Below are 26,289 nucleotides of genomic sequence, written 5' to 3'. Positions count from 1 at the left end.
AATCCACGCAGTCACAGGGAGAATGTACAAATCCATACAGACAGTATCTGTAGTCAGGATCAAACCCGGGTTTCTGGCGTTGTAAGGCAGCAACTCTACCATTGCCCCACTGTGCCGCCCTAAAATCCCATGACACTATATTCTGCACTCTGGTATTTTTCTCCTTTCACTACCTGTTGTTCTTGTGTATGGCTTGATTGCACTCATATATGGCATTATCTGATTTAATTGGAGAGCACACAAACAAAAGCTTTTCAGTGTTTTTCAGAACATGTGACAATACTAAACCAGTACCAAAACGTCACTGATCGGCACAAAGTGCTGGAGTAACTCAGTGGGTCAGGCAGCAACTCTGAAGAACATGGATAGGTGTCGATTTGGGTCGGGACCCTTTTTCCCAAATCGTCTCCTACCCTTTTTACTCTCACATTACTCCTACCCTTTTTCTCCAGAGATGCTACCTGAATCGCTGAGTTACTTCAGCAATTTGTGTCTATCTTTGGTATAAACCAGCATCTGCAGTTGTCTGTTTCTACCAAAATGCCACTACCTTTTAGATCTTATACCAGAAAGTATTGCATTACTTGCTCTCCATTTTCCCAGTGTTGTTCTACTCTCACATTACCTTCCATTAATCTACAATAAGGGTTGCAATCTATGGGGATAAACTCAGTTTACTGTTACATATAATGCAGTGGATTTCCATGGCAACTCAACCACACAATCTTGTACAACAAACGGTAAAATAACGTCCAAACTGTACTGAACCATCTTTTCAACAACTAGACAGCAGTCGTGAGTTACTATCTACCTCATTGGAGACCCTCAGACTGGACTTGATCTTACACTAAACGTTATTCACTTGGTCCTGTATCTGTAGACTGTGGATGGCTTGATTGTAATCATGTATAGTATTTCCGCTGACTGGATAGCATGCAACAAAAAATGTTTTTCACAGCACATCAGTACATGAGACAATTATATATTAAACTAAACTAAACTAAACTACACATGCCCCAATCCCTTTCCATTCCCAGCACCAGCTACAGAGCAAAACAGCAAGAAATGAAAGGTTAGAACTATAATTAATACTGGCAGCAATCCCCTTTGTCACTTACTTCATGCATCTGCCAATCAAAACACCTTTAACCCTGCACACCCTTACTTGCCAGGCCTTGTCCCACCCCCACCTCTCTTTTACAGCTTTCTGCCCCCCACTATAATCAGTCTGAAGAAGAGTTCCGACCCAAAACATCATCTGTCCATCCCCTCAACAGATGCTGCCTGACCAGCTGAGTTCCTTCAGCACTTTGTGCTTTGCTCAACAATCCAGCCCTGTGTGGGTTGAAGTACATCTGCAGTAAAGTGTAGCACAGTGGCTCAGTGCCAGAGACCCAGGTTCGATCCTGACTACGGGTGCTGTCTGTGTGGAGTCTGCACGTTCACCTTGTGACCACATGGGTTTTGTCCGGGTGCTCCAGTTTCCTCCCACATCCGAAAGACGTGTGGGATTGAAGGTTGATTGGCCTCTGTAAATTGCCCATAGTGTGTAAGGTGATCAATAGTTGGCGCTAGACCAAGTGGACCCGTTGGGCCCACAACTCATTGGGTTACCATTGTGATGTGGTGAAAAAACCGCACTTTTTTCTTTAAAATATATGGCTTAAAAAAAATAAAAAATAAAATCTCAATGAAAATCGCGATTTTTCTTTAAAATGGTGTTTTTTTCTGCATTGGTCTAGTACCCTCCCCTCCCCTCTCTCACTCCACCCCCTCAACCCCTCTTCTTTCCCACCCACTCCCCTCTTCCCCTCCAACCCCCCAGTCACCCACTCCATCCCCCCTTATCTTCCCCCCCTCCATTCTTAGGGGCTCTCTGGCGGCGCCGCCATTCCCGCCCGTCGGGTTTCCATTGTGACGTGGAACATGGAGGTATTACTGCGCATGGGCGGCTGACAGGCACAGCAAGTGGAAAAGGGATTTATTAAAGTTTAAAATGTGAATAACAAAATATAACTATTTGAACATTAATAGGATTTCTTGATGCAGGAATTCTCGACATCAGCATCATTTCTCCTTTTCACAACAGGAAGGAGTTGGCGAAAATCGCTACAACAAAAGGTAAGAATGCCGCCAAAAGGCTCATCGTTGTTTTTGCATAGATCTCGAAAAGTTCTGTCCACCGCTTCAAAGCTCTCCCTCCTAATCATCGGGCACTCATCCCAAACAATCAGTCTCACACTTCTGATCAAATGAACCATGTTGGAGTTCTTCTCAATGTTGCACATTGCACTTCGAGGGGTATCTTGAATCGAGAATGTGCAGTTCTTCCACCAGGCATCAATGTAGCTGCTATACCAGAGGATGCTACAGCAAAAGCAACATCAACTTGACCTCGAACTTTGGAGAGGATCAAATTGGTGAGAATTGTTTTGCCCATTCCTGCTGGTGGATCAATGAAAAACATTGAAGGAACATTCCTTTACAAGCAGCTGCACACATGGTCATACACTGATCTTTGCTCAGTATTCAGCAGAGGCTCCTTCTCAAGTCAAGTCAAGTCAAATCAACTTTATTTGTCACATACATATACAAGATGTGCAGTGAAATGAAAGTGGTAACGCCTGCGGATTGTGCTAAAACTACAAAACAGAATAGAATTATTTTTTTTAACACAAAAAATAAATTAATACAGTAAATTAAATTAGTCCCTGGTGATATAAGAGTTAACAGTCCTGATGTCCTGTGGGAAGAAACTCCGTCTCATCCTCTCTGTTTTCACAGCGTGACAGCGGAGGCGTTTGCCTGACCATTGCAGCTGGAACAGTCCATTGCTGGGGTGGTAGGGGTCCCCCATAATGTTGCTGCCTCTGGATCTACACCTCCTGATGTATAGGTCCTGCAGGGGGGGCGAGTGTAGTTCCCATAGTGCGTTCAGCTGAACGCACTACTCCCCGCAGAGCCTTCCTGTCCTGGGCAGAGCTGTTCCCAAACCAGATTGTGATGTTCCTGGACAAGATGCTTTCTACAGCCCCAGAGTAGAAGCACTGAAGGAGACTTCAACAAATCACTGTTGTTCAGGTCTATTGTACTGCAGTTCACTCAGCAATTCTGGATTGTCACCATCAAGGTTCATCTTTCCATGTCTTGGTAGTGGCACATGAAAGTATCCCAGTGTCTTGTTGTCATTCACAAGCTTGTCTTGAATATACAACAGAGCCTGATCATGATACCTCTCATCAATCATGAGATATTTGGATCATCGATTGTTCTCCGTTCTCTTTCAAGGTAATCTTCAGACATTGAATTCTTGATGTGATCCCATAATTGTCGAGAAGAGTTGATCTCAGCAATCGTCAGCAAATCAAACAAATCTCTCATTGCTTCAGGAAGTCTTGTCCACTCAGCATCTTCCATTGTCTGTTGCCAATTGTCGTCAGTTTGCAACAAACCTCTTTCTATGCGGACGTCTTTGAAGGAAGGAAGAATATGTCCGTCATGTGTCCTCGATGAATCGAAGGATACTGGCCATTTTACGTGATGGAGAAGCAGTCTCAAGTAGTAGAGGTCACATCTTGGAGAAACGGTATACACTCGTCCCAGAACGTTGGCTTCAAAAATACCTGGAAGATCTTCCACTATCTTCCCAAACTTCCTTCTTTGCCATTTCTTATTGTTCCATGTGTAAAATCGGGGCACATCAGCATAGTACAGTGTTCTTGCAAATTGATCTCGAGAACACAAGTCCATGAATTCAGTTAAAGTTGTTCTCGTGATATCCTCATTTCTCACCAGCCGACCAGCATCGACTCTGATGATGACTTGTTGTTCTTGTGGTAGATGTACCTGGAGTCGAATGACAGCGGGGCGTCTCTCATGAGTTCGAAATCCAAGAATTTTAATCCCACTGCTTCCGACGGACCAATGTATCTGCCAGTAAAGTACTGTGCAATTTTGTCATCCCTGTTGACTCCAAAAACTGCTTGATCACTCCCCTTCAAGGTGTACTTGAACACGTATTTGACCGACTTTGCAGAGGAGCATATCTCAACGTTGATGTGACATTTGAATAACCAAGAGTTGAGCATTACAGGGCACCACCCATTCAGAAGTAATAGGTTGATCCCAGCGACCTTCTTGATGTCCCTGAAATCCTCCCATATCCGGAGATCGTCTCCTGTACAGAGGATGTGATACATCTCCACACCTTGTGCTTTCGATAAACGGCTTCGGGAATATCTTTCTACATCTTCCATTCTTCCATTCTTCCAACATGGTGTGGTCGCAGTATGGTTCATGAACAGACCTCCCAACATTTGTTTTTACAAACTCATAATTTTGATGCCCAAAATTCAGAATTTTATATCAAATTCATAATATGGCACGTAATGCAACTTTTCAGCAAAAAAAAGTATGCACGCCAAATGCGCATACGTGTTGCACTACATTCATGTATGAAAAACGACTATTATTTCCAACAGTCTGTAGTTCTTAGACTACATGTACAATGTCAGACCTATCATGAGTATATTCTGGTATTTATAGAAAGGTTATTGAATAGAAATACTTTTTACAACCAAGAAAATTTTGTTTTGTTTTGTTTGTTCTATTTTGGTTTTCCCGTACACATCCCAATTCTCTTGATATTGAATAAAAGAACAATGATCATAAAATGTATGACTAAGTTGTGAAGAAAGAGTTTCAGTTAAAACTGCACATACCTAATTTCATTGAAGACATACTTGCTCCAGTGGTCTTCAACAGCAAACCACAACGGCCTGGCGAGGCGAGGCCTGGGGAGCGGCGAGGTGAGGTGAGGCAGGGGCCGGACGAGCGACGAGGCGAGGCCCGGCGAGCGGCGAGGCGATGTCCAGCGAGCCGAGATGAGGCCCGCTGAGCGGAGAGGCGCGTGGTGAGGAGAGGCAAGGCGAGCGGCTAGGCCCGGCGGACGGTGAGGCCCGGCGGGTGGCAAGGCAAGGCCCAGCGAGCAGCGGGGCGAGGCCCGGTGAGCGGCGATGTGAGTCGAGGCCCGGCCAGCTTCGAAGCCCGGCCCAGCGAGCGTAGCGGCGAAGAGAGGCCCGGTGAACGTCAAGGCCCGGCCTGGACTGGCGACGCCGGTCGAGCGTCGAGGCCAGGCAAGAGGTGGGGCGAGGCGGAGTGGGATGGGGTGAGCGGTGGGGCAAGTGTCAAGGCATGCGTTTTCCGGAAAAATGTGAGGCGAAATCGGAATGGCAGAAATGAAATAAGAAGGCGGAAGCTTTCTGCCAAATTCGGATGGGTTCGGAGGTCAATTTCAGTTAATGCAGGGTAGGTTTGGGGGAGTTTTTAAGGGGGGTTATCTTTAGCAGCTCAGCAGCAAATAAAATCTTTATACAAAAACTCTTGTCTGTTTGTTTGTTCCTGAACTACAGCCAAAACGTTTCACGATAGCGCGACAATTTTAGGTCCACCTTACCGTCATCTCGTGGTCTTATTGGAAGAAGTTTCATTGAAATAAGTGTCATATTTTTTTAAGTTATTCACATTTTAAAGTTTAAATCTACCTCCTAGGGAGGGGATCACCCGTCACCCGGCGGCCATCTCACATAAGTGTAGGCGCTGCTCTGGCGGCCATCTTATGTGAGGACCAGCCCCAACTGCGCATGCGCTGGTTTTTAAAAACTTTGAATAACTTTAAAAATATAACACCAATTTCAATAAAACTAACATTTTTACCATTAAAGTGACAACGGTGAATAAGCTGGGCCTAAAAATGTCGCGCTATGTTGTACAGTTTTGGCTGAAGTTCAGTCACAAACAAACAAACAAACGAGAGTTTTAGTATATAGATGAACACAGTGTGCCAAAGGGCCTGTTTCCATGCTGTGTATCTATCTTCAAACTAAAGTGCAGGGATATGCCTCAGTGGATAACTCTGCTGTTGGAGATACTAGCTTCAAAAAACCTATCCATGTACCCATCCAAATGTCTTTTAAATGTTGTTATTGTACCTGCCTTAACTACACCCTCAGGCAACTTGTTCCATATACTCACTATGACACACATACACACATACACCAACACAAACATACACACACATGCACATGCAACTACACATACACACAGACGCACAAGCAATACACACACCTGCACAGACATACACATGTACACACACACGCACACGTACATCTAGACATAGACATACATACATGCACGTACACCTACACTACAGTTAATACTCCAATCCCAGACAGTAACGTGTCCACAACAGCTCCCAGTGTTTTTCTGAATGCCAATTATTTTGCTTATGCATAAACAAATGGAACAAAATAAACACCTGCCATTAAGCACAAAAATGTGTCACCGTCAAAAATCAGACAGTGACAAAGAATCCCTATCAACATGGACATCATTATTTTTCATTAGTTTTGTCTTGACATGCTGAAAGTTTTAATAAAGTGGCAAAGAGACATAATTTGGGGTATTAGCCTGAAGGGCTGTGGTTACAGAGTTTGACAGGGTGGGGGGGGGGGGGGGGGTTGGGATGTTTGGTTAGGTTTTGTTTGGCAGTAGAAATAAGGAACTACAGATGCAGGTTTGATAACGGTCTGAAGAAGAGTCTTGACCTGAAACGTCGCTTATCCATGATCCGAAACGTCACCCATTCCTTCCCTCCAGAGATTCTACCTGTCCCGCTGAGTTACTCCAGCATTTTGTTTTTCCCCAGGGATGTCGCCTGACCCGCTGAATTACTCCAGCATTTTGTGTCCCTTGGTGTAAACCAGCATCTGCAGTTGCTTGTTTCTGCAATAACCTGTTGACGAGTTAGACTCTCCCATTGGGTGCGTTCAGACATTTGTCAGACTTGCGAAGTGCTGCAAATTTATTTACAACACTACTAGGTACTTTTTTTTGCCTTCTGCTTTCTGCAGATATCCCTGCGAATGTAAAGCCAGAACTCTGGGAAGCCTTTACAAGCCAAAACATTTTAATTTCCAGCCAGTGCTCAGAGCACATTGAATTCCAAAGAAGTAGAAGCTTTGTGTTATCGTTACAAACACTAATAGAAACCTCCTGCTAGCGTGTTCGTAAAAGATTTCCTCTCTTTTGTGAAACCCAATCTTGATTTAATAAAACTGCTTTCATTTGGGCCAAATAAAATCTCCGTCACCATGGCGACACTATAATATTTCTTGGACCCCCTCAGGCAGTTCCAGGAGAGGATGCAATAGTAAACAATCTTTTGGGATACTTTCCTTTTATGAGGACAAAAGAGACCCTTAAAGTTTAAAAGCAGATGTGCTTTTGTTCAATGTGAATCTAATGCACTGATGTTATCTAATAAACGCTGAGCATATTTATATGCCACTGCAATAAAAGTCTTGAAAGCAGCTTGTTTAAGTCAGCGTATTTCTTTGCCTAGCCGCACAGTAATCAAGGTAGTAAGTACAAAGCCCTGGATTTTTAATTTAACAGCAAAGATCTCTCATGTAGAATCTCGGAGAATGTTAGAGTCCATTCAGCCCGGCTGCTTTGTGCTGTGTTTACAACACAAAAGTTAGAAAAGTACAGCACAGGAATAGGCCCTTCAGCCCACGATATCTGTGCCAAACATGATGCCAAGTTCATCTCCTCTGCCTGCACGTGATCCATATTCATCCATTCCCTGCATATCCATGTACCTATCTAAAAGCTTCTTAAACACCACATTAGGTGGCACAGTGGTAGAGTTGCTGCCTGGCAGCGCTCGAGACCTGGGTTTGATCCTGACTATGGGTACTGTCTGTACGGGAGTTTGTACCTTCTCCCCGTGACTGTGTGCGGTTTCCCCGGGTGCTCCGGTTTCCTCCCACACTCCAAAGACGTACAGGTTATATGGCTTCGGCAAAACCTGTAAATTGGCCCGAGTGTGTAGGATAGTGTTAGAGTACGGGGTGATTGCTGGTCAGTGTGGACTCGGTGGGCCAAAAGGCCTGTTTCCATTTAGTATTTCTAAACTAAACTAAGCTAAATCACTATTGTTTCTGCCTCAGCTGCCACAACTGCCAGCACTGCTGTTCCAGGCGCCCACCTCGTTCCACACATCTCCTTTGAACTTTGCGTCTCTCACCTCAAAGCTCTGCCCTCTAGTCTTTGATATTTCCTCCTTGGGAAAAAGGTTCTGACTATCTACCGTATGTGTGCCTCTCATAATTTGCCTCTTTACACTTTGCCCCTCTCACCTTAGAAGATAGAACATAGTACACCATTGGCGCACAATGTTTGCACAAGAACATGATGCCTAGCTGTATAGATTCCCTCTGCCTGCAAATAATCCATATCCCTCCATTCGCTGCAAATATATGTGCCTTATATAAAAGCTTCTTAAAGCTTGTTAATCTTAAAGGTCTGCCCCCCCATCACCCATACCTATCTCAGCTTACCTCTCTTCAACTTTATCACCCTTTCCCTCTCCCTCGTGTCGCTAACTCTTTTTAGGGATTCCTCTGTATTCATATTTTTAATAAATTCAGTATAGAGGCCAAAGTTCAGCCAGTGAAATACGATTAGGTCAAATATAACTTGAATAAAAATCCCACAAATTTTGGAATCCATTGCATCTTAAGACTTTACAAGTATTTTTGCTTTCATTTCCTCATTGATCTTCTGCAAGATTTAAATAGAATCTGAGACTCACAGCACTGAAACTGACCCTTTGGCCCAACTTTTCCATGCTCACCAACAGGCCCCATCTATACTAATCCCGCCTGCCAACATTTGGCCCACATCCCTCGAAACCTTTCCTATCCATGTACCTGTCCAAATGTCTCTTAAACATTATGATATTACCTGCCTCAACTACCTCTTCCAGCAGCTCATTCCAGACACCACCCATCCTGTGTGTAATAAAAATTACCCCTCAGGTTGGTTCCTATGACCTATTTCCTATTTTAGCCAGGAGGATTAATTTCTAGAGAATAGAGACACAAGGAACTGCAGATGCCGGTTTACAAAAAAATCACAAATTACTGGAGTAACTCAGTGGATCAGATAGCATCTCTGGAGAACATGGATAGGTGACATTTCAGATCGGGATCCTTCTTCAGACTGCGCCAAAACATTTCTCCACAGCTGCTGCCTGACCTGATGAGTTACTCCGGCGCTTTGTGTCTTTTTTTGTAAACCAACATCTGCGGTTCCTTGTTTCTATATTCTCCTATTCATTTATCCCCTCTCATCTTAAATCAATGTCCTCTGGTACTTAATTACCCTACCCTAGGTAAAAGATTCTAGCCATTTAAAAAGCTGATGAATCCATGCCTGGGGATGCTAGAGCAAGAGACAGCACACACACCGGGAACGACGGCATGGAATGGCGGCACAGTGGCGCAGCAGTAGAGTTGCTGCCTTACAGTGCCAGTGATCCTAAGGGTGCTGTCTGTACGGAGTTTGTACGTTCTCCCCATGATTGTGTGGGTTTACTCCAGGTGCTCTGATTTCCTCCCAAATCACAAAGACGTACAGGTTTATAGGTTAATTGGCTGGTAAAATTGTAAATTATCCCTCGTGTGTGTAGGATAGTGTAAGACGTGTACGGGGCAATACTGTACTGGTCGGCGCAGGCTCAGAGGGCCGAAGGGCCTGTTTCCGCACTGTATCTCTAAACTAAACTAAACTAAAAAGAAGAGAGTAAAAAAAACACTTAAGGGCCTCCGAAGGTGAGTGAATGAGAGCTGCAGGGCAAAGCATCGCTTGAGACCACTTACATCAGTATTGCTTCCGTAACATTAAATCAAAATATCCTCATTTCAAACTAAAATAGAAAATTGTCTTCAATATCCATAAAGCACGCTCCTACCCGCCTGGAATCTCATTGTCACCAGATGACGATCACAGAATATTTTAGACTTAAGCACTACTTCACTGAAATTACTGCTTGCAATGGATGGAAACTGCCCATCAGAGTTGCACTAGAATATCCGACGTGTTCATTTTCACGGATTTGAATCGGATCAACCAGAGGATATCAGCGGATCACCTCAAGATAAGGCTTCATAACTGTCTCTTGCAGAATAACAAAGAACACAGATCATAACAGAACAGCACAGGAACAGGCCCTTTAGCCCACAATGTCTGTGCCAAACATGATGCCACGTTATAATCTTTACCTAGCACTAAACGTTATTCCCTTTATCATGTATCTGTACACTGTGGACGGCTCGATTGCAATCATGTATTGTCATTCCACAGACTACTTAGCACACAACAAAAGCTTTTCACTGTGCCTTGGTACACATGACGATAAACTGAACTCAACCCTAGAAACAGAATAGGTGACGTTTCGGGTCGGGACCCTTCTTCAGACTGAAGGGTCCCAACTCAAAACATCACCTATCCATTTACTCCAGAGATGCTACCTGGCCCACTGCGATACTCCAACACTTTGTGTCTACCTTTGATATAAACTAGCAGCAGCGGTTCTCTGTTTCGACAGGACGCCATTGTTAAACTGGATAGAGAAGAACATAGAGAATAGAACAATTGAAGAGTGCAGCATAGGAACAGGTCCTTCAGCCCACAATGTCTGTGCCAAACAAGGGCCAGCTCCTGAGCGGCACTGTTCTATGTTCTCTGTTCTCTCTCCATAAATATTGCCTCTTGTGCTGAAAATGATGCCAAGCCCAACTCTTATCTGCCTGCACATAATCCATATCCCTGCATTACCTACATATCTATATGCCGATCAGAAAGTCTCTTAAATACCACTATTGTATTTGCCTCCACCAACCATCTGCAGCAGTGTTTCCAGGCACTCACCACCCTCCGTGTAAAAGAAGCTTGTCCCCCGCACACATTTCCTTTAAACGTTATCCCTCTTACCTTAAAGTTTGGAGCAGAATTTGGCTATTTGGCCCATACTCACCAGTCGATCTATCTTTCCCTCTATCTTTCCCTCTCTCTATCTCATTCTCCTGCCTTCTCCCCGTAACCTTTGACACACTTATTAATCAAGAATTTATCAATCTCCGTTTTAAAAATCTCCAGTGAGGGTCCTCGACTGCCATCTGTGGCAATGAACTCCACAGATTCACCACATTAAAGCCATGCCCCCTAATATTTGACATTTCCACCCTGTGAAAAAGGTCCTGACTGTCTACCCTATCTATGAGTCTCGAAATCTTATAAACTATCGACTGAGTTTACTCTCATTACTATATATGCACTGAGCAATTTAATGATTAACTCATTATCAACAGTGAACACCCAGTCCATCACATAGACCAGACTTCCCACCACTGACTGCATCTACACTTCATGCTGCCTCGAAAAAGCAGCCAATATAGTCAAAGACGTTCCACCCCGGTCATTCCATCTGATTGAGATACTGAGATTCCATCTGATTGAGATTGGGATACTGATTGAGAATGATCCGCCATGATCACATTGAATGGTGGTGCTGGCTCGAAGGGCCGAATGGCCTCCTCCAACACCTATTGTCTATTGTCTATTGTCTATCTTCTCCCTGTTCCCAACTGACAGAAGGTACAGAAGCTTGAACACCAGATTTAGGAATAGCTTCTTCCCCTCTGTTATCAGGCTTTTGAATGATCTTTCCATAAGCTAGGGTACTGTCCGATTCACCTCTACCCCATTGCGGACATTGCATTTTGTCCATGGAACTGATGCGTTACAATGCTGAGAACTATATTCTGCACTCTGTATCTTCCCCTTTATTCTACGTGTTTGACTTGATTGTATTTATGTGTAGTATTATCTGATCTGATTGGAGATGCATACAAATCATAGCTTTTCACTCTACTTCGGTACACGTGACAATAATAAACCTCGGCTATTCTCACAGTGACCAGAGCAAGCAATTGGATGTTCTGAGTAGATTCAATTTTTCTTTGAAGATTCAAAGGTGATTTAAGACATCCAATGTCACCTCCCATAAAAGAAATGGTACATTTTGTCAGCAAACCTTTACGGAAAGAGTGGTACTTACTAGCAATTGCATCAGGACATTCCATCACCTACTCTTAAGACTGCCAGAGAGTGTGACATTCACTTTTACATTTGACTTTTTAACATCCTAATGGAATCTGACATGCTGTAAAGTGCTGTTTCACTAATTATCATATCTCTTCTGCATGAGATTTAAAGTTAAAAGGTGTCATGAGGAATTAAGAATTATTTTGACACTAAAATAAGCAATGACACTAAAAACAAGCAAAATAATCACTTCTATTTTGATGTTGGGTGGCACAGTGCCCCAACAATAGAGTTGCTGCATGTCAGCACCAGAGACCCGGGTTCAATCCTGACCTAAGTACAGGATTGTAGGCTAATTGGCTTTGATAACTGGGAAAACCAGGGAATGCCTAATTTGAATGCCTATTTAATGCTTTTATTGTTGGACTGTGGGTGACCGAATTTCGTCCAATATTGGATGACAAATAAAGCTATCTTGATCTTGATCTATCTCTCTTGATGGTGGTAGATTTCCGCAGGTGCAGCCAGGTCCCCCCGACACCGGTGAACATCCAGGGAATGGACATCAAGAGGGTGGATTCTTATGGATTCTTATAAGTACCTGGGTGTCCACCTCAACAATAAACTGGACTGGACTGAAAACACCGATGCGCTATACAGAAAGGGTCAGAGCAGACTTTATCTGCTAAGGAGACCCAGGTACTTTGGAGTGCAGGGGGCACTCCGAAGGACCTTCTACAACACGGTGGTTGCATCGGCCATTTTCTATGGAGTGGTCTGCTGGAGCAGCAGCATCTCAGCGGCGGAAGGGAAGAGACTAGACAAGCTGGTCAGGCAGGCCAGCTCTGTCCTGGGTTGCCCCCTCGACTCAGTGCAGGTGGTGGGAGAGAGGAGGGTGATGGCAAAGATAACATCGCTGCTGGACAACGACTCCCACCCCATGCAGGACACAGTCACTGCACTGAGTAGCTCCTTCAGTGACAGACTCCTTCACCCGTGCGTGAAGGAGAAATATAGGAGGTCCTTCCTTCCTGCTGCTGTGAGACTGCACAACCAGCACTGCTCCCCGCAGACGAATCAACAATAACAGCTAAGAACACACAGAAAACTGATGACAATATATGTATCTTTTATTTATTTATAATGAATGATCTCTTGCTCTCTTGTTATCCACTTTGCTGCTGTAACACTATAAATTTCCCCAGTGTGAGACGAATGAAGGAATATATTATTATTATTGTAAAATTGTTCCTAGTATGCATGATAGTGTTAGTGTATGGGGTGATTGCTGGTCAGCACGGACTTGTTGGGTCTAGGTGAAACTAAACTCTAAACTAAACTAAACTAACTTTCACACCTAAGGCACAATTGGATTGGAATTGAGTTGGGCTTTCTCCGGGATACAATAAACTGGAGATGCTGGAAACTTGAATAAAACACAAAGTGCTAGAATAATTCAGTGGGTCAGGCAACATCTGTGGAGGACATGGATAATAGCGACATTTCGGGTCGGAACCCTTATTCAAAACATTCTAGGGTTATGTTTTACTGAGGAGAATGACAGCAACATGGTAGCACCACCATCTGCAGGTTCCCTTCCAAAGCCACAAGCACACCCTACTGATGGAATTGTATTGACCAATGTTATATCATCGATGCAGGATCTAACTCTGGAACTTCCTCCCAACAGCACTGTGGGAGCACCTTCACCAAAGGAACTGCTGTGGTTCTAGAAGAAAACTCAGCCCTACTCTCTCAAGGACAGTGAGGGATGGGCAATAAAGGGATATGGGACCCGACCCTTAGGAATAGATAGGGTAAATGCACACTCTTTTACCCAGAGTAGGGGAACCGGACATCAGTTTCAGGTGAGTGGGCAAAGATTTAATAGGAACCTGAGGGGCAACTGTTTTACACAAAGGGTGATAGGTTTATGGAACGAGCTTCCAGAGGAGTTACTGTAGATGCAGTAGGTACTATCACAACGCTTAAGATACATTTGGACAGGTGGATGGATAGGATAGCTTTAGATATGGGCCACATTCAGACAGGTGAGGCGAGTGTAGATGGGGCATGTTGGTCAGCGTGGACAAGTTGGCCCAAAGGTCTTGTTTCTATGCTGTATGACTCTATGACCCAAATGTTACCTATTTATGTTCTCCTGCCTACATTTGGCCCTAAACCTTTTTTATCCATGTACTGTCCAAATGCCTTCTAAATGTTGTTATAGTACCTGCCTCAACTATCTTCTCTGCACCTCAATCCATACACCACCACCCTTTGTGGGGGAAAAAGATGCCCCACATGTTCCTATTAAACCTTAGAGTCAAGGATCTTTTACTTTAGTTTTTTTAACTTCAGAGATAAAGCCTGGAAACAGGTCTTTTGGCCTACTGAGTCCGCACCAACGAGCAATCACCTTGTACAATAACACTATCCTATACACTAGGGACAATTTTACAATTTTACTGGTCAAGTAACCTACAAACAAGTATATCTTTGGAGGGTGGGAGGAAACCAGAATGCACAGGGTCACAGGGAGAATGTACAAACTCCATACAGACTGCACCTGTAGACAGGATCAGACCCGGGTCAGACCTGGCGCTATATGGCAGCAGCTCTATGTGAAGGAAAAAAAGGGTGGTGGGTGTCTGTAGGTTAGTTACCTTAAATTGGAAAATTCCTATCCCCACCTCTCTTCCAGCTTTCTCTCCTCCCAACACAACCAGCCTGAAGAAGGGTACCGACCTGAAACGTCGCCTATCCATGTTCTCCAGAGTGGCTGCCTGACCCGGTGAGTTACCATAAGACATAGGGGCAGAATTAGGCCATTCAGCCCATCGAGTCCATTCTGTCATTCAATCATGGCTGATCTATCTTTCCCTCGCATCCCCATTCTTCTGCCACTTTGTGTGAGGCACGTTACTCCAGCACTTTCTGCCTTTTTTGTGTAACTCTGTATCTGCGGTTCCTTGCATTGCACGAAAACGCATCATGTGGTCAATATCACATTTGTGCTTGTGTGAGCTTACAAGGCTAAAGATAGCCACTATGATGATTTCACTGCAAGAATACTTCATAAGCTTCCTGAAAAGAACATGAAAGGCATTGTAAAAAGCAGCCCATTCAACTTTAACTCATTGTCTGCAGTTGCAAGGAGATGACTACATGGTGACAACAAGGAATCGTGAGCAAAACACAAATATCCTGGAGGAACTGAGCGGGTCAGGCAGCATCTGTGGAGGGAAATGGACAGAGGACATTTTGGGTCGAGGCCCTTCTTCAGACTGATGGAGTGGGGAGTGGAGAAAGCTGGAAAAGAGATGTGGGGATTGGGCAAGTGATAGGTGGATACAGGTGAGGGGGAAGGTTTGATCGGCAGATAGATGGAGTGAGTGACAAAGACTGGAGGTGAAAAGATTGACAAAAGCCTGTTAGATAAGGAGAGAAGAGGAGGGGTGAAATGTAAAGCTCTCGGGAGGGATAAGGAGGAAGGAAATAGTGGTGAGGGGAAACAGAGATAAAAGGGAAATTCTACTTTTAGACTTTAGAGATACAGCTCATAAACAGGCCATTCGGCCCAGCCAGTGAGCACTATCCTACATGCAAGGGACAATTTACAATTTTACCGCAGCCAATTAACCTACAAATCTGAACATCTTTGGAGTGTGGGACGAAACCAGAGCACCCGGAGAAAATCCATGCAGTCATGGGGAGAACGTACAAACTCTATACAGACAGGAACCGTAGTCAGGATCGTACCCAAGTCTCTGGTCCTGTCAGGAAGCAACTCTACCTCTGCGCCACCGTGCCGCCCAAATGGGGGATTCAGGAATGGGAGAGGAGCGTACAGGAAGAGAAGACATTCTTGATTGTATTCATGTATTGTACTATCTGATTTGATTTGATAGCATGCAAACAAAAGCTTTTCACTGTACCTTGATACCCATGACAATAAAAAACCTAAACCTTGGAGTAGGGAAACCATTCGTCGTGTGCCCATTGCCTCCACCGATGCTGCCTGACCCATTGGACTTCTACAACTCTTTGGGATTTGAATGTATAGAACATCAGAATGAATCTAGGCATCGGATGGGCTTGTCAAATGTAATAGGTTTAAACCTGAGGTGAGAAAAAACTTTTTCACCGAAAGAGTTGTGAATTTGTGGAATTCTCTGCCACCGCAGAAGGCAGTGGAGGCCAATTCACTGGTTGAATTTAAAAGAGAGTTAGATAGCGCTCTAATGGCTAGTGGAATCAAGGGATATGGAAATTAGGCAGGCACAGGTTACTGATTGTGAATGATCACCCATGATCACAATGAATGGCAGTGCTGGCTCGAAGGGCCAAGTGGCCTCCTCCTGCACCTATTTTCTATGTTTCTATGTCTATGCCAAACATGCCCCTCGCTCAGGAACGAAGAAAACTGCAAAAAGTGGTGTGCACTGCCGGTCCATCACGGGTACTGACCTCCCCACCGTCAAGGGATCTACAGGAGTCGCTGCCTTAAAAAGGCAGCCAGCATCATCAGAGGCCCACACCACCCTGGCCACACACTAATTTCACCCCTGTCTTCGAGAAAAAGGCACAGGGACCTGAAAACTGCGACCAACAGGTTCAAAAACAGCTTCTTCCCAACAACCACCGAGCTCTTGAACGTTACGCTAACCTCAGCAATCATGATCTTCTATGGACTGTGTCTTTGTACAATGAACATTGATCTTGCACTATTATGGTTACTTAATATTCGATTAGCAATGTATTACGTTATTGACTTTTGTAATTATCTTTGTGTTGTTGCATGGACAGGTCTGTTAAGCTACAGCTGGCAAGAATTAGCAAAACACAAAATGCTGGAGTATTTCTGGAGGGAATGGACAGGCAACATTTCGGGTTGAGACCCTTCTCCAGACTCCATAAAGAACTGCAAATGCTGTATAACTGTGACTTTATAAAAGCTACCCTACAACACTCAGTCTTTTTTTAAATAACACAATACACCAGATATCACTGCCCTTATTGCATGAGGCTCTACCAATAACCAAGCACACATGTGATCAATGACATTTGCAATCACCAAGACTGACTTGTTTCTTTGGTAACTTAAAACTTTATCAGACAGAAATGTTCCTCAACTTTGAAGGGGTAGTTATTTGAAAAATGCCTCTAATGTAATCTAAACTATGAGATTTTAAATATCTTGCTTGGTGTTTATTCCCAGATGGTGTATAAAGTTTCATTCTGAGAGTGGTCAAGTGCTAATGAAAAACCGAGTCTAATTTATCAAAACACGGAAGGGGAAGTATGCCCCAGTTAGCAGACACTGCAAATTGGAAAGGCAATACTCCGAATGTAAACTGGACAGAGCCGGCGATTTATAATGTGTCTCCATCAACAACTGTTTGCATTCATCACTGCACTGATAAATCAGTTTCACCTCTTAGAATCAACACCCCAGGGATGAAACAAATGAAGAATGTGAGCATGTTGAAATTCCTCGTCGACTGCCCGGTTCAGTATTCAGGTCACCGAGTGCCACACTATCATCTCCTTACACCGTAGAATAGTGAAATGTAGACGCAAAGATGCCTGTACACTAGTTCTATCCTACACTCTAGGGACAATTTATAAAAGCCAATTAACCTACAAACCTGCACGTCTTGGGAATGTGGGAGGAAACTATAGCACCCGGAGAAACCTAACGCAGTCACAGGGAGAACATACAAACTCTACACTGACAGCACCCGTAGTCAGGATTAAGCAAAAGATTAAAAGTACTATATATGAATGCACAAAGTATAAGAAGTAAAGTGGACAACCTTGAGGCTCAGTTAGAGATTGGTAGGTATGACATTGTGGGGATTACAGAGATGTGGCTGCCGAAGGGTCAGGACTGGGAACTGAAATTCAGGGTTATACGTCTTATAGAAAGGACAGGCAGGTGGGCAGAGGAGGTGGGGTTGCTCTGATGATGAGGGATGGAATACAGTCCCTTGCGAGGGGTGACATTGGGACTGACGATGTAGAGTCGCTGTGGATAGAGTTGAGGAATTGTAAAGGTAAGAAGACACTAATGGGAGTTATCTACAGACCTCCAAACAGTAGCCTGGATAAAGGGTGTAAGTTGCAACAGGAGTTAAAACTGGCATGTAACAAAGGTAATGCCACTGTGGTTATGGGGGATTTCAATATGCAGGTAGACTGGGAAAACCAGGTTGGTTCTGGACCCCAAGAAAGGGAGTGTGTAGAGTGCCTCCGTGATGGATTCTTAGAGCAGCTTGTACTAGAGCCTACCAGAGAGAAGGTAATTCTGGATTTAGTGTTGTCCAATGAGCCAGATTTAATAAGGCAACTCGATGTAAAGGAACCGCTTGGAGGTAGTGACCATAATATGATTAGTTTTACTCTACAATTTGAGAGGGAGAAGGTTAAACCGGGAATGTCAGTGTTGCTATTGAACAAAGGGGACTATGAAGGCATGAGAGAGGAGCTGGCCAATGTCGAATGGAAAAGGATCCTAGCAGGAATGATGGTGGCAGGAATTTCTGGGCATAATCCAGAAGATGCAGGATCATTTCATTCCAAAGAGGACGAAAGATTCTAAGGGGAGTAAGAGGCAACCGTGGCTAACAAGGGAAGTTCGAGATGGAATAAAACTAAAAGAAAAGATGTATAACATAGCCAGAGGATTGGGCAAATTACGAAGGACAACAGAAGGTAGCAAAAAGGTCAATACGGGCTGAAAAGGCGAGGTACGAAGCGAAGCTGGCCAAGAATATAAAGAAAGTAAAAGCTTCTTTAGATATGTTAAGAGAATCTAGGGAGACAGAGGAACTGAAAGAAATTTACATTAGGCAAGAAATAGTATTGGGTAGACTGATGGGACTGAAGGCTGATAAATCCCCAGGGCCTGATGGTCTGCATCCCAGGGTACTCAAGGAGGTGGCTCTAGAATTTGTGGACGCATTGGTGATAATTTTCCAATGGTCAATAGATTCAGGATCAGTTCCTGTGGATTGGAGGGTAGCTATTGTTATCCCACTTTTCAAGAAAGGAGCGAGAGAGAAAATGGGGAATTACAGACCAGTTAATCTGACATCGGTGGTGGGAAAGATGCTGGAGTCAATTATTAAAGAGGTAATAAAGGTGCATTTGGATAGCGGTAAAAGGATAAGTCCAAGTCAGCATGGATTTATGAAGGGGAAATCATGCTTGACTAATCTTCTGAAATTTTTTGAGGATGTGACAAGTAAAATGGATGAAGGCGAGCCAGTGGATTTAGTGTATCTAGACTTTCAGAAAGCTTTTGATACGGTCCCACAAGGGAGATTGGTGAGCAAAATTAGAGCACACAGTATTGGGGGGTAGGCTATTGACATGGATAGAGAATTGGTTGGCAGACAAGAAGCTAAGAGTAGGAATAAACGGGTCCTTTTCAGAATGGCAGGCAGTGGTGAGTGGAGTGCCGCAAGGCTTGGTGCTGGGGCCACAACTATTTACAATATATATTAATGATTTGGATGATGGAATTAGAAGTAACACTAGCAAGTTTGCAGATGACACAAAGCTGGGTGGCAGTGTGAACTGCGAAGAGGATGTTAGGAGGTTGCAGGGTGACTTGGATAGGTTAAGTGAGTGGGCAGATGCATGGCACATGCAGTATAATGGAGAAAAAAGTGAGGTTATCCATTTTGGCGGCAAAAACACGGAGGCAGATTACTATCTCAATGGTGTCAGGTTAGGTAAAGGGGAAGTGCAACGAGACCTCGGTATCCTAGTACACCAGTCACTGAAAGTAAACATGCAGGTACAGCAGGCAGTGAAGAAAGCTAATGGCATGTTGGCCTTCATAAAAAGAGGAGTTGAGTATAGGAGCAAAGAAATCCTTCTGCCGTTGTATAGAGCTCTGGTGGGACCACATCTGAAGTATTGTGTGCAGTTCTGGTCTCGTAATTTGAGGAAGGACGTCCTTGCTATTGAGGCAGTGCAGCGTAGGTTCACAAGGTTAATCCCTGGGATGGATGACTGTTAAATGAGGAAAGATTGGAAAGACTGGGCTTGTATCCACTGGAGGTTGAGAGGGGATCTTATAGAGACGTATACAATTATAAAAGAACTGGACAGGCCAGATGCAGAAAAAATGTTCCCAATGTTGGGGGAGTCCAGAACCAGGGGACACCGTCCAAGAATAAAGGGGAGGCCATTTAAAACTGAGGTGAGAAGAAACGTTTTCACCCAGAGAGTCGTGAATTTGTGGAATTCTCTGCCACCACAGAAGGCAGTGGAGGCCAATTCACTGGATGAATTTAAAAGAGAGTTAGATAGAGCTCTAGGGGCTAGTGGAATCAAGGGATATGGGGAGAAAGCAGCCACTGGTTACTGATTGTGGATGATCAGCCATGATCACAATGAATGATGGTGCTGGCTCGAAGAGCCAAATAGTCTCCTCCTGCACCTATTTTCTATGTTTGTGTTTTTATGAACTCGGGTTTCTGGTGATGTGAGGCAGCAAATCTACCAGCTGCGGCACTGTGTTGCCGGCATTTGCTAAAGCACAAAATATCAGTTTCCACATCAAATGTCTTCTTATATCTGAAAATGGTTGTTGTTATGATCGGAATAATAAAAGATGAGGGTACCTACATCTATAATACATAACACAATATAAGTCCTGCATCTACAATAGATGCATGTTCTTCAAAAGTAATTTTGCAATTGTGAAGCAAACTTAGCCCAGAGCAACTCATGTTTAGTCATAGAGTCATGGAGTCATACAACAGGGGAAACAGGTTTTTCAGCCCAACTTGTTCATGCTCCATCTACGCTAGTCCTGTCTGCCTGCGTTTGGCCCATATCCCTCTAAACGTTTCCTATCCATGTACTTGTTCAAATGTCTTTTTTAAACCGTTATAGTACCTGCCTCAACTACGCCCTCTGACAGCTCGCTCCATATACCCACCACGCTCTGTGTAACAAAGTTGTCCCTCATGTTCCTATTAAATCCTATTATTATTCCTCTTATTAGAGGCAAAAAACAATCCTGGAATCTTGTAGAAACAAAGAACTGCAGATGCTAGTTTTCAAAAATAAAAGTGCTGGAGTAACTCAGACTGCAGAAGGGTCCCAACCCGCTGGGTTACTCCAGCATTGTGTCTTATTTGAAGCCACAGAAATATCTTGTATTTAATTACCTTTGGACTCTTCGGAACACCACTCTCACCCCCGCCTCGCCCCACCCCACTCGGGTAACTGTGCAATTACCTCAAGTTTTCAAAGCTGGAGCTTCGTGCAAGGCTGCTAGTTTGATGTAAGATTTCAATTACTTCCTTCTGGGATGATTTCTTTGGTGTATAAGCACTGTTTCTTCTTTTTATCAGTTACCTTGACTTTTTGATCAGCAGAAACAAGCTCCCAGTGTGAAGTGAAGCTTGAAGGGTTTTTTGACCCATATCCCTCTAAACCTTTTTCTATTTATGTACCTGTCCAAATGTCTTTTAAATGTTGTTACAACTACCTCCTCTGGCAGCTCGTTCCGACCCGAAACGTCACCTATTATTTTTCTCCAGAGAAGGGTTCCAATTCGAAATGTCACTTAATTGTTTTCTCCGGAGGTGGTGCGTGACCCACTGAATTACCCCAGCACTTTGTGTCTATCTTTAGTGTAAACCAGCATCCACAGTTCCTTCCTACACAATGTAAACTTAGCCCAGGGCAATTCATGGTTAGTGATTCATGCAGATTGGTATTCAAAACTCTCCAAGGAGAAATCAAAGTGAATCTCATTGAAATGCTTCAGTGGAGAAGTGCCTGAGGTAAGACTATCTCAATCGAAGGGTATGATGTACTTTAGGCTCCATTAAAAAGTAACGGGGTGAGATCCTGCCATGGCTGCGTTGTCTTCACTTCCTCAAGTTGATAACTGGAACCGTGCCAGGAGGCCCTGAAGGTGGGCTGGGATTAAACATAGAACATAAAACAAAGGAGCAGAATTAGGTCATTCGGCCTTAGTGCAACTCTCTACACTCTGGGAAAAGACAGTCCAAGAGTCAAAAGAGTCGAGTGGGTTTTATTGTCATATGTACCAGCAACAGAACATAAGTTCATAAGTCATAGGAGTAGAATTAGGCCATTCGGCCCATCTAGTCTACTCTGCCATTCAATCATGACTGATCTATCTTTCTCCATTCTCCTGTCTTTGCCTCATAACCCATGAAACCAATACTAATCAATAATCTATCAATCTCCGCTTTAAACATACCCAATGACTTGGCCTCCACAGCAATGAATTCCACAGATTCACCACCCTCTGGCTAAAGAAACTCCTCTCATCTTTCTAACGGTTCATCCTTTTATTCTGAGGCTGCGCCCTCTGGTTCTAGACTCTCCCAGTATATGGAAGCATCCTCTCCACATGGATTGGGATTAAACATCGAACATAGAACAGTCAGCACAAAGGAACAGGTCCTTTGGCCCACAATGTCTGTGCCGAACATGATGCCAAGACCAACTCTTATCTGCCTGCACATAATCCATATGCCTCCATTCCTTGCAATCCATGTGCCAATCCAAAAGTCTCTTAAGTACCACTGTCGCATCTGCCTCCACCACCACCCCTGGCAGCACGCTCCAGACATTTACCATGCTCTGTGTAAAAAACCTGCCTCGCTTATCTCCTTTAAACTTTGCCCCTCTCACCTTAAAGCTATGGCCTCTGGCCTTTGAATTTTCCACCTGGGGAGAAAGTGTTTCCAGAGGACCTTTTATCTCATAATTCTATATATTTCTATCAGATCTCCTTGCAACCTCCGGCGTTAGAAGAAAACATTCCAAGTCTGTCCAATATTTCCCTGTAGCTAATACCCCACAACCACGGCAGTTTTTGCAAATGCAGAGGCATGCAATTCCTGACTGCACCTGAAGCATTGTTACAAGTTGGGGGGAGGTTCTCTAATCGCAGGTGGACATCCTGAACTGACAAGGAATGTGGATTTACTTGGTTGATACAGAAAAGGACACAAAGTGCTGGAGTAACAATGGGTCAGGCAGCATCCCTGGAGAACATGGATAGGTGTTGTTAAGCTGGAAAGGGTGTAGGAAGGGTTTACGAGGATGTTGCCAGGAATCGAGGGCCTGAGTAAAAGGGAAAAGTTGGCCAGTCTAGTACTTTATTCCTTGGATCACAGGAGGATGAGACATGATCTTTTAGAGGTGTACAAAATCATGAGAGGAATAGATGGGTTATACGCACAGTCTTTTACCGAGAGGAGGGGAATCAAGAACCAGAGGATATAGGTTTAATGTGAAGAGGGAAAGATTTAATAGGAACATGAGGAGTGAAAGTTTACACAAAGAGACAGGTAGCACCTCTGGAGAGAAGGAATGGGTGATGTTTCCATAGTCACCCACTCCTTCTCTCCCGAGATGCTGCCTGTCCCGCTGAGTTATTCCAGCATTTTGTGTCTATCTTCGGTTTAAACCAGCATCTGTATTTCCTTCCTTTTACACAAAGGGTTGTAGTATATGGAACGAGCTGCCTGAGGATGTAGTTGAGGCAGGTACTATCACAACATTTAAGAAACATTTTGACAGGTACATGATAGGATAGGTTGAGAGGGATATGGGCCAAATGCAGTGAGGTGGGATTTGTGTAGATGGGACATGTTGGCCGGTTTGGGTAAGTTGGGTCGAAGGGCTTATTTCCATGCTGTATGACTCTATAACTCTATGAAACCTTTCCTGTACAGATACCTGTACAAAAGTACTTCACAAAGCATGAACAAACGCACTGGTTCCTATTCCCGATAGTTTTTAATGCGTCGCGATCCAAAAGGAATGTTGGATAATTATTCCGAAAGATACAAATGAGCCAAGAGAAAGACCGGTGGGCTGAACAATGTTTATTCAGCAACGTTGCATTCTCAAGCAGAGCTCTCAACCTATTTGACCTCAAGGGGCACTTTTAAATGAAACTTGAAGTCACCAGAACCCTTCCTGCAAAATTTCCCTTTCCATTTAATGAGTGCAATTAATCTGTATTAAATTTCAGCGGCGGCTTTCGAGTCCTCCAATTGCACTTTAGCTCGGGAGAGTTAAAGGGAAATGCATCTCTCTCTTGCCTCTTCCACTTTGCCAGCAATGATTGAGGAGTCAATTTAAGTAAAGGCCTGTTTTCTGCATTCTGTCAACCAGCAGATGAAAAAAAACCCTTCAGGCTTCACTTCACACCGGGAGCTTGTTTCTGTTGATCAAAAAGTCAAGGTAACTGATAAAAAAAAGGCTCCGCGCTTGTACACTATAGAAATCATCCTGCAATGAAGTAATTGAAATCTTACATCAAGCTAGCAGCCTTTAAAGACGATGCAGCTTTGAAGACCTGAGGTAATTGCACAGTCACTCCAGTGGGGTGAGGGCGAGTGAGGGTAATGTTCTGAAGAGTCCAAAGGTCATTAAATACCAGATATTTCTGTGGCTGCAAACAAGAGTCCAGGATAGGACACAAAGTGCTGGAGTAACTCGACAGGTCAGGCAGCATCCCTGGGGAACATGAATAGGTGATGTTTTGGGTCGCGACCCTTCTTTAGTCTGAGTTACTCCAGCACTTTGTGGGGGGTTTTTGTAAACTGGCATCTGCAGCTCCTTGTTTCTGCAAGAGTCCAGGATTGTTTGCTGCCCCTAATAATAGAAATAATAATAGGATTTAATAAGAACCTGAGGGACAACATTCTCACAAAGGGTATATGGAATGAGCTGCCAGAGGAGGGAGTTGAGGCAAGTACAATAACGTAATTTAAAAGACATGAGGGCAGGTACATGGATAGGAAAAGTTTCAATGTATATGGGCCAAAAAAACTTTCAAACTGTTTGCTGCCTTGAATAATGGGAATATTAATAGGATTTAACCTGAAGGTTAAATAAAGTGCCACATAATTGGTTGGTCTTCAAAGTTGAAGCCCATGGAACTACAGGACCAGAAGTAGTATGGATAGAAACTGAAATCCAAAACATCACAGATACTGGAAATCAGAAATAGAGTCAGAGAGTCATAGGACGTGGAAACAGACCCTTCGGCCTAAGTTGCCCTTGCTGACCAACATGACCAAATAAAATCAGACGATGCTGCAAATCTTCAGCAGGTTGGATTCAAGGGTCATTGGCCTGAAACATTGACACATAATTTCTCTCCACAGATGCTGCCTGACCTTCTGAGTGTTTGTAGCACCTTCTGTTGTGCATTTCAGAATGGGGAGGAGATCAGGTCAGTGAATGGGATTGAAAGTTTGTTCTCTCAGACTAGTCATAGACAGTCATAAATCATACAGCTCAGAAACAGACCCTTTGGTCCAACTCTCCGACCAAGCTGCCCCATCTACACTAGTTCCACCTGCACATGTTTGCCTCATACCCCTCTAAACCTATCCTATCCATGTACCTCTAAAAATATATTTTAAATGTTGTGATAGTACTGTCTCTGGTAGCTTGTTCTGCATACCCACCATGCAATGTGAAAAAATTGCCCATCAGGTTACTATTAAATCTATCCCCTCGCACCTTAAACCCCTGTCCTCTGGTTCTTGATTCCCCTACTTTGGGTGAATGATTCTGTGCATTTACCCTATCTATTTCCCTTATGATCTTATACACCTCTATAAGATCACCCCTAATTTCTGCGCTCCAAATAATAAAGTCTGAGCCTGCCCAACCTCCCTATATCTCAGGCCTTCGAGTCCTGCATCACAAGTCGTGGATCTTGTCTGCACCCTTACCAGTTTAACAACATCTTTCTTGTAACAGGATGTCCAAAACTAAACACATTACTCCAAATGTGACCTCACCAATGTCTTGTACAACTGTAACATAACATTCCCACGTCCATATGCAATACTCTGAATGATCAAAGGCCAATGTACCAAAAGCCTTTGACTGCCCTATCTACCTGTGATGCCATTTTCAAGGAACTATGTACCTGCACTCCTTGATCCCTCTGCTCTACAACACTACCCAGAGCCCTGACATTCACTGTGAAGGCCTTGCCTTGGTTTGACTTCCCAAAATGCAACACTCTGCTTTAAACTCCATTAACCATTCCTCAGCCCATCTACCCAACTGATCAAGATAGAAGAATTTCAAATGGAATTCCACTGAGATTTCCGGTATATTATACCATACTATTATAACATACTAAAGTGTATTAATGATTTACACTTAGGAATACTGAGCAAAATTTCCAAATCTGCAGAAGGCATAAGACGTGGTTAGTTTATTATTGTCACATGCACCGAGGTACAGTGGAAAGCTTTTTTGTTGTGCGCTATCCAATCAGCGGAAATACTACACACG

At 43.8% G+C, this 26,289-nt stretch overlaps 1 protein-coding gene across 1 annotated transcript in view; it reads right to left on the bottom strand.

Annotated features, from left to right (window-relative positions):
• Positions 1–26,289, bottom strand: part of stpg2 (sperm-tail PG-rich repeat containing 2) — a 279,995-nt gene that overhangs the window by 19,601 nt on the left and 234,105 nt on the right. The gene's annotated exons all lie outside the window — the stretch shown is intronic.

The sequence above is a fragment of the Rhinoraja longicauda genome, chromosome 1 (genome assembly GCF_053455715.1).
Source record: "Rhinoraja longicauda isolate Sanriku21f chromosome 1, sRhiLon1.1, whole genome shotgun sequence".
NCBI classification, from domain to species: domain Eukaryota; kingdom Metazoa; phylum Chordata; class Chondrichthyes; order Rajiformes; family Arhynchobatidae; genus Rhinoraja; species Rhinoraja longicauda.
This window is presented reverse-complemented; position numbering and strand designations above follow the sequence as displayed.